The following is an 11,932-nucleotide window of genomic DNA, read 5'->3' as shown; positions in this document are numbered from 1 at the left end:
GTGAAATCATGTGATAATGACAGCTCTGGAAAGAACCGATAACTCAAACAAGCATTGTACCATACTAACTATCTCACTATTAAACTATTTGTTGACAAAAATTAAACAGGAGTTTTCCCTACAGCGTTGTTACACACAGCACCAGAAAATCTCACATTTCAGCACCAGCTCTCTGCAAAAGCAATCCCTCCTTAATTTCATTCTGTGGTCTTTCCACATACTCCTCTACAATTTTTGATACCAAATATATTTTCCAGTTTCCTTATAGAAGTTTCAATGGATTTTACTTCCTCCTCTTTTTCTCCGAAAATATTCTGCCCTAGATTTTCTTCCGACTAATATTTCTGTCAGCTGTAAGTGAATGCTGGTGGAAATGTGCTTGAGAGTGTTAATTAAGCATTCATTGGATGTTTCATTGTATTCTGGCATCAAGTGGGGATTTCACATGTAAAGGAGCAGACTGAAACTGTGTTTCTGAGTTAGAGAGACATATTTGCAGCGTGTACCTCTGTAAACAAAAGCCGATAATGTATGTAAAGTTTGGCTCCAGTTCTATCCTTTAGGGGCTTGCTATCCCGATTAGAATAAGGAATAAAAGCAAAGTGCTGCAGATGTTGGAAATCTGAAATCAGAAAGTGCTGGAGAAGCTCAGCAGGTCTCATAGCATCCATGGAGAGAGAAACAGAGTTAACGCTTTGAGTCCAGTGTGATCTATTTCTGAAGAAGAATCGTACTTGACTCAAAATGTTAACTCCATTTTATTCTCCACAGATACTGTCAGATCTGCTTATGGCTTGATCTGATTTGATTTGATCTAATTTGATTTGATTTTGTTTATTATTGTCACGGACCTGAGTACAGTGAAAAGGTAGATCATAACATACGAAGATCACAGGGTAATGGAACAGAGCAAGGAATAAAAAGGTGCACAAAAGCAAGATCAACATTAGATTTGAAATTTGAGAGGTCCATTCATCAACGTAAAAACAGAGGGGAAAAAGCTGTTCTTGAACCTGTTGGTATGTTTAAGCTTTTGTATCGTCTGCCTGACAGAAGAGGTTTGAAGAGATTATAACTGGGGAGGGAGAGCTCTTTGCTGATGTTGGCTGCCTTACTGCAGCAAGAAGAAGTGTACATGGGGGCCATGGATGGGTTTTGTGTCCAGAACTCTCTGTGGTTTCTTGTGGTCCTGGGCAGAGCAGTTGCTGTACCAAGCCATGATGCATCCAAATGGAATGCTTTTTATGGTGCATCTGTAAAGGTTAGTGAGGGTCCTTATGGACATGCTGAATTTCCTTAGCCTCCTGAGGAAGTAGAGGTATTGTTGTGCCTTCTTGATCAACATGAGTGGTGCAGGACAGATTGTTGGAGATCATCACTGCTAAGAACCTGGTGCTCTAGACCATCTCCACCTCTGCTGTTGATGTAGATAGAACATAGAACATAGAAAAGTACAGCACAGAACAGGCCATTTGCCTCTCGATGTTGTGCCGAGATTTAATCCTAATGTAAAATATAATAACAACCTACGCACCCCTCAACTCACTGCTATCCATGTGATAGGAACATGCCCTCCTCCTTGCTTCCTGAAGTTGATGATCAGCTCTTTAGTTTTGCTGATGTCTATCAATATTAACCAGACATACTGAACTAAATTGTCATGCAGGCAAGGGCTTGCAAGTTAAATTCTCATCATGGTTCATGAGATTGTCACCATATTTCCTGCCACTCGGCCCGACTGAATGGTGCAGGCCACTGTCAAAGTTCAGCAGTGCAGGAAGGAGCAGCAAAATGTCTTTGGAGGTGAAAGGAACTCTGAATTCATTGTTGTTACAGCAGCTTCGCAAGTTTTGAAAGTGTGACTGATTGTTCAGAGAGCTCAGTGATCACTCTTTTCACTCCATCCTTCAGCAAGGCCCGGCAGCTGACCCTGAAACCATTGGCTGGGAGGTCATTCCTGTACCAACAGTCTCTTTGCTGGAAATTCAGAACCATTGGTGTTTCCTGAGTGGCCCACCAGAGATATCCAACAATCGGGAACCCCCAAACCTTCCATGTCTTCTAAGCCCTAGCTGGCAGAACGAAGATTTCAGTAATCTCCCTCTAAAGGGTTGCTCCCTAGTTATTGCCCCCAGAATTATTCTTGTAAACTTCCTCAAGGAAGTTTACAAGGCCAGCACATCCTCTCTTAGGGTCCAAAACAATATTCACAAATGAGGACTCACCAGAGCCTCACACAGCCTCAGTAGTACATCTCTGCTTTTATTTACTAGCCCTCTCGCAATGAATGCTAACACTGCATTTGCCTTCCTAACTGCCAACTGAATCTGCATGTTATCCTGAAGAGAATCCTGAACTTGGACTAGCAAGTCCCGCTGTGCTTCTAATTTCTGAAAAACCGTTTAAAATATAGTTTACACCTCTATTCTTCTTACTAAAGTGCATTACCTCACACTTTCCCATATTGTATTCCATCTGGAAATACATCCAGGGGAAGTTATTTGGGTGGAACTGATAAATAAGAAAGGGATGATCACCTTATTGGGATTGTATTATAGGCCCCCTAATGGTCAGAGGGAAATTGAGAAACAAACTTGTAAGGAGATCTCAGCTACCTGTAAGAATAATAGGGTGGTTATAGTAGGGGATTTTAACTGTATAAACATAGACTGGGATTGCCATAATGTTAAGGGTTTAGATGGAGACGAATTTGTTAAGTGTGTACAAGAAAATTTTCTGATTCAGTATATGGGTGTACCAACTAGAGAAGATGCAAAACTTGACCTACTCTTGGGAAATAAGGCAAGGCAGGTGACTGAGGTGGGGGAGCACTTTGGGGCCAGCGACCATAATTCTATTAGATTTAAAATAGTGATGGAAAAGGATAGACCAGATCTAAAAGTTGAAGTTCTAAATTGGAGAAAGGCCAATTTTGACAGTATTAGGCAAGAACTTTCAAAAGCTGATTGGAGGCAAATGTTCACAGGTAAAGGGACGGCTGGAAAATGGGAAGCCTTCAGAAATGAGATAATGAGAATCCAGAGAAAGTATATTCCTGTCAGGGTGAAAGGGAAGGCTGGTAGGTATAGGGAATGCTGGATGACTAAAGAAATTGAGGGTTTGGTTCAGAAAAAGAAGGAAGCATATGTCAGGTATAGACAGGATAGATCAAGTGAATCCTTAGAAGAGTATAAAGGCAGTAGGAGTATACTGAAGAGGGAAATGAGGAGGGTGAAAAGGAGACATGAAATAGCTTTGGCAAATAGAGTTAAGCAGAATCCAAAGGGTTTTTACAAATATATTAAGGATAAAAGATAACCAGGGAGAGAATAGGGCCCCTCAAAGATCAGCAAGGCGGCCTTTGTGTGGAGCCACAGAAAATGGGGGAGATACTAAACGACTATTTTGCATCAGTATTTACTGTGGAAAAGGATATGGAAGATATAGAAAGTAGCGAAATAGATAGTGACTAATGGAGTGCCACAAGGATCGGTGCTGGGTCCTCTAATTTTTGTCATTTAACTAAATGATTTGGATGCGAGCATAAGAAGTACAGTTAGTAAGTTTGCATATGACACCAAAATTTGAGGTGTAGTGGACAGCGAAGAGCGTTACCTCAGATTACAATGGGACCTTGATCAGATGGGCCAATGGGCTGAGAAGTGGCAGATGGAGTTTAATTCAGATAAATGAGAGGTGCAGCATTTTGGGAAAGCAAATCTTAGCAGGACTTATACACTTAATGGTAAGATCCTAAGGAGTGTTGCTGAACAAAGAGATCTTGGAGTGCAGGTTCATAGCTCCTTGAAAGTGGAGTCACAGGTAGATAGGATAGTGAAGAAGGCGTTTGGTATGTTTTCTTTTCAGAGTATTGAGTACAGGAGCTGGGAGGTCATGTTGCGGCTATACAGGACATTGGTTAGGCTACTGTTGGAATATTGTGTGCAATTCTAGTCTCCTTCCTATGGGAAAGATGTTGTGAACCTTGAAAGGGTTCAGAAAAGATTTACAAGGATGTTGCCAGGCTTGGAGGATTTGAGCTATGGGGAGAGGCTGAACAGGCTGGGGATGTTTTCCCTGGAGTGTCAGAGGCTGAGGTTTACAAAATTATGAGGGGCATGGATAGGGTAAATAGACAAAGTCTTTTCCCTGGGGCAGGGGAGTCCAGGACTAGAGGGCATAGGTTTAAGGTGAGAAGGGAAAGAAATAAAAAGGACCTAAGGGGCAACTTTTTCACACAGAGGGTGGTACGTGTACGGAATGAGCTGCCAGAGGAAGTGGTGGAGGCTGGTACAATTGCAACATTTAAAAGGCATTTGAATAGCTATATGAATAGGAAGGGTTTGGAGGGGTATGGGCCGGGTGCTGGCAGGTGGGATATCTGGTTGGCATGGACGGGTTGGACCAAAGGGTCTTTTCCATGCTGTACATCTGTATGACTCTATGACTCTATTCTATTTCTGCCCACTATCCTTGCCCTTTGATAGGAAGGATGTTGTGAAACTTGGAAGGGTTCAGAAAAGATTTACAAGGATGTTGCCAGAGTTGGAGGGTCTGAGCTACAGGGAGAGGCTGAACAGGCTGGAGCTGTATTCCCTGGAGCATTGGAGGCTGAGAGGTGACCTCATACAGGTTTATAAAATCATGAGTGCAAGCATAAGGTAAATAGACATGGTCTTTTTCTGTGGGTAGGAGGATCCAAAACTAGAGGGCGTAGGTTTAAGGTAAGAGAGGAAAGATTTACAAGGGACCTGAGGGTAACTTTTTCATACAGTACGTGGTGCGTGCATGGAATGAGCTGCCAGAGGAAGTGGTGGAGGTTGGTACAATTACAACATTTAAAAGGCATCTGGATGGATTTGTGAATAGGAAGGGTTTAGAGGGAGCTGGGCCAAATGGAACTAGGCCAGATTGGAATGTCAGATTGGTGCAGATGAGTTGGACGGAATGGTCTGTTTCCGTGCTCTATGACTCTATGATTCACCAACACCCAAAAACAATTACTTTTCCCCGTGTTGAAACTCAGAAACACTCTTGTGGGAAGGGTTATACCTTGTACAGGCAGCCGTTCCTCAGTTGTGAATGGGTTTGGTGTTAGTGTCTGCTCACAGGTCGGAACAGAATGCAGGACAATGAAGCAGCTGTACAGAAGAATGGGAAACGTTGACATGTTGGCTCTTTAGAAGTACAGCTCTGTGTGGGATTGTGTTTGTAAGTACCAGAGTTTATAAATCAGGGAAGACCTGTACCGATTTTGATATTTTCTAATGAGTCTGTTCTACAACTCTGTTACCCAACTCTGGAAGTGAGACTTGAAAGTGGACCTCTTGGCTCAGAGGTATGGACACTACCACTGCACCACAAGAGCCCTCCTGAGGCTACGTTATGCGGAGGTTAGAAGAATTCTTGTTAAGTTTAAGTTTTGCAATGGATAATTGAAATACTGTTTCTGACTATGACGCAAGTTCAACAGAGAGGAACAGATTTTGTAAATTCTCTGTTACGTTGCATTCACTGCGAGGATAATCTCTCCAGTCTCTACATTGACGATTAGCTGTTCGAGTTCAATTGCTTGCGGCCTTAGCAATAAGCATGCAAACTGTCCTACTTACATCATGAGCGCAAACCAAGCAAGCCCCATGTCTAATTAATCAACATCTGTGTGAAAACATTAGGGAAATGGCAATTATTTGGACAAATCTGAGGCAGGAAGCCAGGTTCAGCTCCCATCTGCTTCAGAGGTGTGTTATTTCTGAATGGGTTGATTACAAATGTACGTGGCCACCATAAATCTTGCTTTTGTTGCTGTCTAACAGTTTAAAGATCGCATTCATAACTTCAGAACAGAAGGAAGGGGTTTCTATTCCTCTTAGGATCAATGCTGGGGACTTTAAAATTAATCCCAAACTGAAGGAGGAACATGCTCCAGTTGAAAGAAATCTACTGTCGTATGAACAGATTTTATTCCAAGATAGTCACGCTGTACACTTCCATGTGCCTTCGCATTGAAGGCAAGACAGCCTTGGGCAAGCACAGCTGCCTCACGGCACCAGGGACCTGGGTTCGATTCCACCCTCGGGTGACTGTGTGGATTTTGCACATTCTCCCCGTTTCTGCGTGGGTTTCCTCCCACAATCCAAAGCTGTGCAGTTTAGGTGAATTGGCCATGCCAAATTGCCCATAGTGTTCAGGGATGTGTACGTTAGGTGCATTAGTCAGGGATAAATGTAGAGTAGTAGGGTAGAGGAATGGGTCTGGGTGGGATACTCTTAGGAGGGTTGGTGAGGACTCGTTGGGCTGAAGGGCCTGTTTCCACACTGTAGGGAGTCTATGGATCCTGTTGCCCAATCTGACAATATCATTCATATTTCAGTGGTATGCTTTCCCTCCATATGCTATATGTCTCCCAGTGGGGGGTGGCCTGGTTGCAAAATTAATCTTTTCTTCAATAAACGCAAAAAACATTAGTGAGAATCTCCCTCCAATCTGACGCACTCTCACTGTTGATTTTTTTTTAACTCACTCAGGGGATGCTGGCTGGGTCCAGCATTTATTGCCTGTGTCCAGTTGCCCCCTTGAGAAGGTGGTGGTGAGCTGCCTTCTTGGGTTTGAGCCTCCTTTCCAGCTGCAAGACCTCTGACCGGCCCTCCAACTTCGACAGCCGCACCCCCATAGCCATCCTTCTTTGGATGGCAACCCATCTCCAGAACAAATAAGGGGATTTCCCCCAATGAGTTTGTGTGTGGGGGGGGGGTTGTGTTCGGAGACCAGGAACTGATCCGACTTCATTTTCCAGCCCCAAGGTGGAAAGTTCTCTCCAAATCGTTACAGAGCAGAAAGAGTCTATTCAGCCCACTCCAGCTTTCTGTAAACTAGCCCAAAATCTGAAGTCACATGACACCAGGTCATGGTCCAACAGGTTTATTTGAAATCACAAGCTTTTGGAGCAGCGCTTCAAATAAACATGTTGGATTATAAGCTAGTGTCGTGTGTCCAACACTAGCACATCGACATCTCGAAGAGCCCAGTCAGTTCATAACCCCATATATAAATATAGAAATGTGCAAAGTTTGGCTCTAGTTCCTCCCTTCACCAAACAGTGTAGTGGAGCAGAAACTTCAGCCCAGCAAGTCAAGGGTATTTTTCTTTTTCCATTTATATAACTCTGATGCCAAATTTAATTTTTAAGTCCCTTAATGCTGGGAAATTATTTTTTGGAACGGTTATGCTCCATTTCCATCCTCTCGTCGGAGCATATGGATGGAAATTAGCACTGCTAATAAAGGATATATTGCTTCATATCAAAGCCTCTATTCACAATTCATCATTTGTATGGAGTCCAGAGCAGTCAACAGCAGCTTGTGGTATACTGTTACTTCCCCAATAGGGGACTCGATCTTCCCTCAGTTATGACAGGTATCACTGACGCAAAGCTCACCTTCTGTTGGCTGCTTCACATAAAGCAACTGAACCAGGTTCCTCGGGGACAAGGTGAGAAGGATGGAGTTAATGGCCCATTTCAACAGACTTTGGCATTGTATCTTGTACAGACAGACGGAGCTTCCTGTTATTCACTTCTGTTACTGTGCTCTCCTTCCAAAATCGTGTAGATGATTAAGACAGATGCTTGCTGATGTAAGATATCAGCCTAAGTCTTTGGCTACATCACCCAGCATGGGGATAACCTGTTGGGAGTATATTACCCTCCCACTGTTGAACCTCATTCCACAATGGAATTCTAAATCCATTTCCCCCCTTCCCCCACATGCCCCCACGCCCCACTCCACACAGACACACACACACACACCATTGCATTTGATGTGGGAAATTGGAGTGAAGATTAGAGTGGTGTTGGAAAAGCACAGCAGGCCAGGCAGCATCAGAGGAGCAGGAAAATCGATGTTTCGGGCAAAAGCCCTTCATTAGGTTTCCTTGGATGCTGCCTGACCCTGCTGTGCTTTTCCAGCACCACTCTAATCTTGACTCTGATCTCCAGCATCTGCAGTCCTCAGTTTCGCCTGATTTGTGAAATCGCCTTTTATGATGGCCTTCGGATGCTTACACAGGCTAACACTGGGATTGGTTAGCTCAGTTCAATGAATGGCTGGTTTGTAATGCACCAGCATGGATTCAAATCCCACACTAGCTGAGGTTGACATGAAGATTATGCCTTTGTTTTGTCTGAGGTCTGCTGACCCTCAGGTTAAACCACCACCAGTTGTCTCTCTCTAATGGACAAATGGTCCTCTGGGGCTAAGTAACTTTATTATAACCAGCCTTTAAGTTAGACATTCAGGAGGCTGGAAGACACAGCAAGCCAAGCAGCATCAGAAATTGAAGAAGTCTACGTTTCAGCTGTAACCCGTCTTCAGGAATCCAGCATCTGCAGTTTTTTTTGTCTCTAGTTAATTTAGACATTGACACTTTCTACTGGAAGGGATAAGGGCAGAAATAATCACTGCTGTGGTCAGTGTTCTGTGGTTGCATTCTCTAGTGGAAGGTGTCTGATATTTGCCATTTTTGTAGTTTGGATTTTAAAATAGTGGCATTACATTTGTGGATAGATTACAATAGTGGATAGATTACATTTGTGAAAGATATTTTTTTAAAAAAATAACCAGGCCAGACAGTCCTTTTGGAACAGTCACCAAGTCCAGTATGTGTCAGAGAACAGGAGTGTTAACAGAAGATTGTTTATACTGTACTGGCTTATGACAGGGAGTATAATCATTGCAGTCAGGGATCTGATATTAGTTGGCATCTCTATAGTACAGAAGGTTAAAAATAAATCCCTTACTATCAATGTTGTGATCTGTTTTCCACCCAGCCCCAGTAAAATAATATTCTGACTGCTCTCTGGGAGTGAGGCGATATTAATGGGGAGCATTCTCCAATAAGTGAGAAGCACAAAAGTCCACCAACTCAGTGAGGGACAGGGAGGGTTGGTAATTATAATGGGAGAAGACAGAGGTTTCCTTAAAGTCTTCAGAAACCAGAAAAAGTCTTCAGAACCAGAAACTTCCGTCTCCCTCATCATGTTGTGTTTCCAAACCCTTTCCATGTTGTATTTCCAATTAATAACAGTGAATTTAAATCAGGTCTGACTTGTAATTATATACAGAGTGCTACCCACTCATTTCAAATCAAATCAAAGGTGTAATCCAAGTCTGTTCTCTTACCATGCAGGACACTGGAATACCACAGTATCTGCTGCTATTGAATAAGATGCATTTGTGTTTGGACTGACAAGTGGCAAGTAACATTCATGCCATACAAATGCCAGGCTATGTCCATCAGCAACAAGAGACAATGTAACTGATATTTAATGGTGTTACCATAACCGAATCCTCCACTATCAACATCCTGATAGTTACCACTGACCAGCAACTCAGCTGGACTCACCACATAAACACAGTGGCTATAAGAGCAGCTCAGAGGCTGGGAATACACTAATTCACCTTCTGACTTCCCAAAAATCTGTAAGGCATAAGTCAGGAGTGTGATGGAATAGTCCCCACTTGCCTGGGTGGGTGCAGCTTCAACAACACTCAAAAAGCTTGACACCATCCAAGACAAAGCAGCCCATTTGATTGACACCACATCCACAAGCATCCACTCCCTCCACCACCGACGCTCAGTAGCCACAGCGTGTACCACCAACAAGATGCACAGCAGAAATTTGTCAACAATCCTCAGACAGCATCTTCCAAACCCACGACCATTTCCATTTAGAATGACATGTGCAGCAGATACATAGGAACACCAGCACATTCAAGTTCCTCTCCAAGTCACTCACCATCCTAACTTGGAAATATATCGCCGTTCCTTCAGTGTTGCTGGGTTAAAATCCTAGAATTTCCTCCATAGTGACATTGTGGGTCAACCAACAGCAAGTGGACTGCAGCAGTTCAAGAAGGCAGCTCACTCCTACCTTCTCGAGGGCAACTTGGGACAGGCAATAAATATTGGTCAGCCAACAACATCCACATCCCACAAATGAGGTTTTAAAAAAACTGTATTGTGAATACATCCCCTGATGTTATTTTTAATTAACATGTCTGCACCCTGCAAGGGTGTTAATATCAAGACCATTTTGTTACTGATACGATGATTAATTCAGTAATTCTCCAAGTCTGACATTCCAATTGAAAAAATTAGCAACAATAATTTCTGAAATTCCTGCACCATTTCAATTGCTATGTACCTTTAGATTATTCCACATTTAATCCATTCCAGGGCAGACGTTAGTTCTTGCACATTGCTGTTTTGTTTGAAGCATGTTATTTATTTTCTCGTTTAGATTAAAAGCAGACCCTAGGCTTTGATAATCTCGATGAGACTAAACATCTTAACATTAAAATGTTAAAATGATTCCCTATTATTCTTTCATCTCTACATGGTTGCCAAAAAGTGGAAGGCGTACCAAGGCTCTTGAGTGAAATGGGAAAGCAGGGGGAGCAAATCGGAAAATATTAGTCAGGCTGGTGGGAAAGGAAGTGAGTTAAGGAGATCTAACAGTTCTTGCCTAAAGTGATGAAAGGTTGGTCCAATGTGCAAAAAGATATATTCAAAACATAGCACTATCTAGCAGGCAACCTCAGAAAAGTAATTGCAGAATTATGGTAAGAAAATAAAAGATATTGCTACAACAGCTTGCATTTGTATAGTGCTTTTAACTCCTTACACACTTAAGGAGTTCTTACAGCAATTGGCCAAAAGCTTGCTCAAAGACGTAGGTTATAAAGAATCCCTGAAGGAGGAAAGAGAAACAGAGAGGAATAGGGAAAGAATTTCAGAGCATAAGACCCAGGCAGCTGAAACCATAGCAACCAATAGAGTAGGGAGCAACATGAAGGATGCTCAAGAGGCCAGAACTGAGAAGCCAGGACTTCACGAAGACAATTACGGAAAGAGGTAATAGGGCACAGTAGTGTCAAGCTTCCAGAACAGGCACTGCTGATGAAGGAGCCATTCCAGTTCAGTGGCACAGTGATGATGGATGTATGTGGCGTGGTGTGAGTTAGAAGATGGGCAGCTGAGTATTGCATGGCCTCAGGTTTATCATGTGGATGTTACACTGCCACAAGCCAATCAGGCAAGAACTGATGCAATATTACCACACAATTCTGACCTACTTTATCAGAGGAAATTGTTCATTTTGAATGTGGTTAACGATAGGTTGCTTGTAGGATAATTGTCATGTTAACCAGGTCTTCCACGTGGATTTTCACTTGCTCATTGCACACTGACTTACTTCAGTACTTATGGTAATGATGCCAAGAGATACCAGTCCAAACTCAATAATGCTCACGAAACATGACACCACCAAGTACAAAGCAGCCTGTTTAATTGAAATCAAATTCACAATCATCGATTCCTTTCACCAGCGATCCTCAACAGCAACAATGTGTACTATCCATAAGATGCATTGTGGAAGTTCTCCAAAGATCCTTAGACAGCACCTTCCAAACCCATGATCTCTACCATTTTGAAGGACAAAGGCAGCAGAAACGTGGGTAAGAACGAGTGATCAGTGAACCATATGGATTTTTACAACAGGAGAAAGTGAGGACTGCAGATGCCGGAGATCAGAGCCGAAAATGTGTTGCTGGAAAAGCGCAGCAGGTCAGGCAGCGTCCAAGGAGCAGGAGAATCGACGCTTCGGGCATGAGCCCTTCTTCAGGATTTTTACAACAATCAATCATAGTTGTATGGACCTCATTAAACCAGATTTTATTGAATTTAAATTCCAACATCTATATGGTGCAATTCAAACCCATGTCCCCAGAACATTATCTTACGATTCTCAATTGCTCGTCCAGTGACCGCATTCATCATAAAAGTTATGGGTTTGGAGAGTGGTACTGAATTTCTGCAGTGTATTTTAAAGATGGTACACAGGGATGGAAAGAGTCAATGTTTCAGATGTTGT

This window comes from Chiloscyllium plagiosum, chromosome 29 (assembly GCF_004010195.1).
Source record: "Chiloscyllium plagiosum isolate BGI_BamShark_2017 chromosome 29, ASM401019v2, whole genome shotgun sequence".
NCBI lineage: Eukaryota > Metazoa > Chordata > Chondrichthyes > Orectolobiformes > Hemiscylliidae > Chiloscyllium > Chiloscyllium plagiosum.
The sequence above is the reverse complement of the archived record's forward strand: the minus strand, read 5'-3'. Positions refer to the sequence as shown.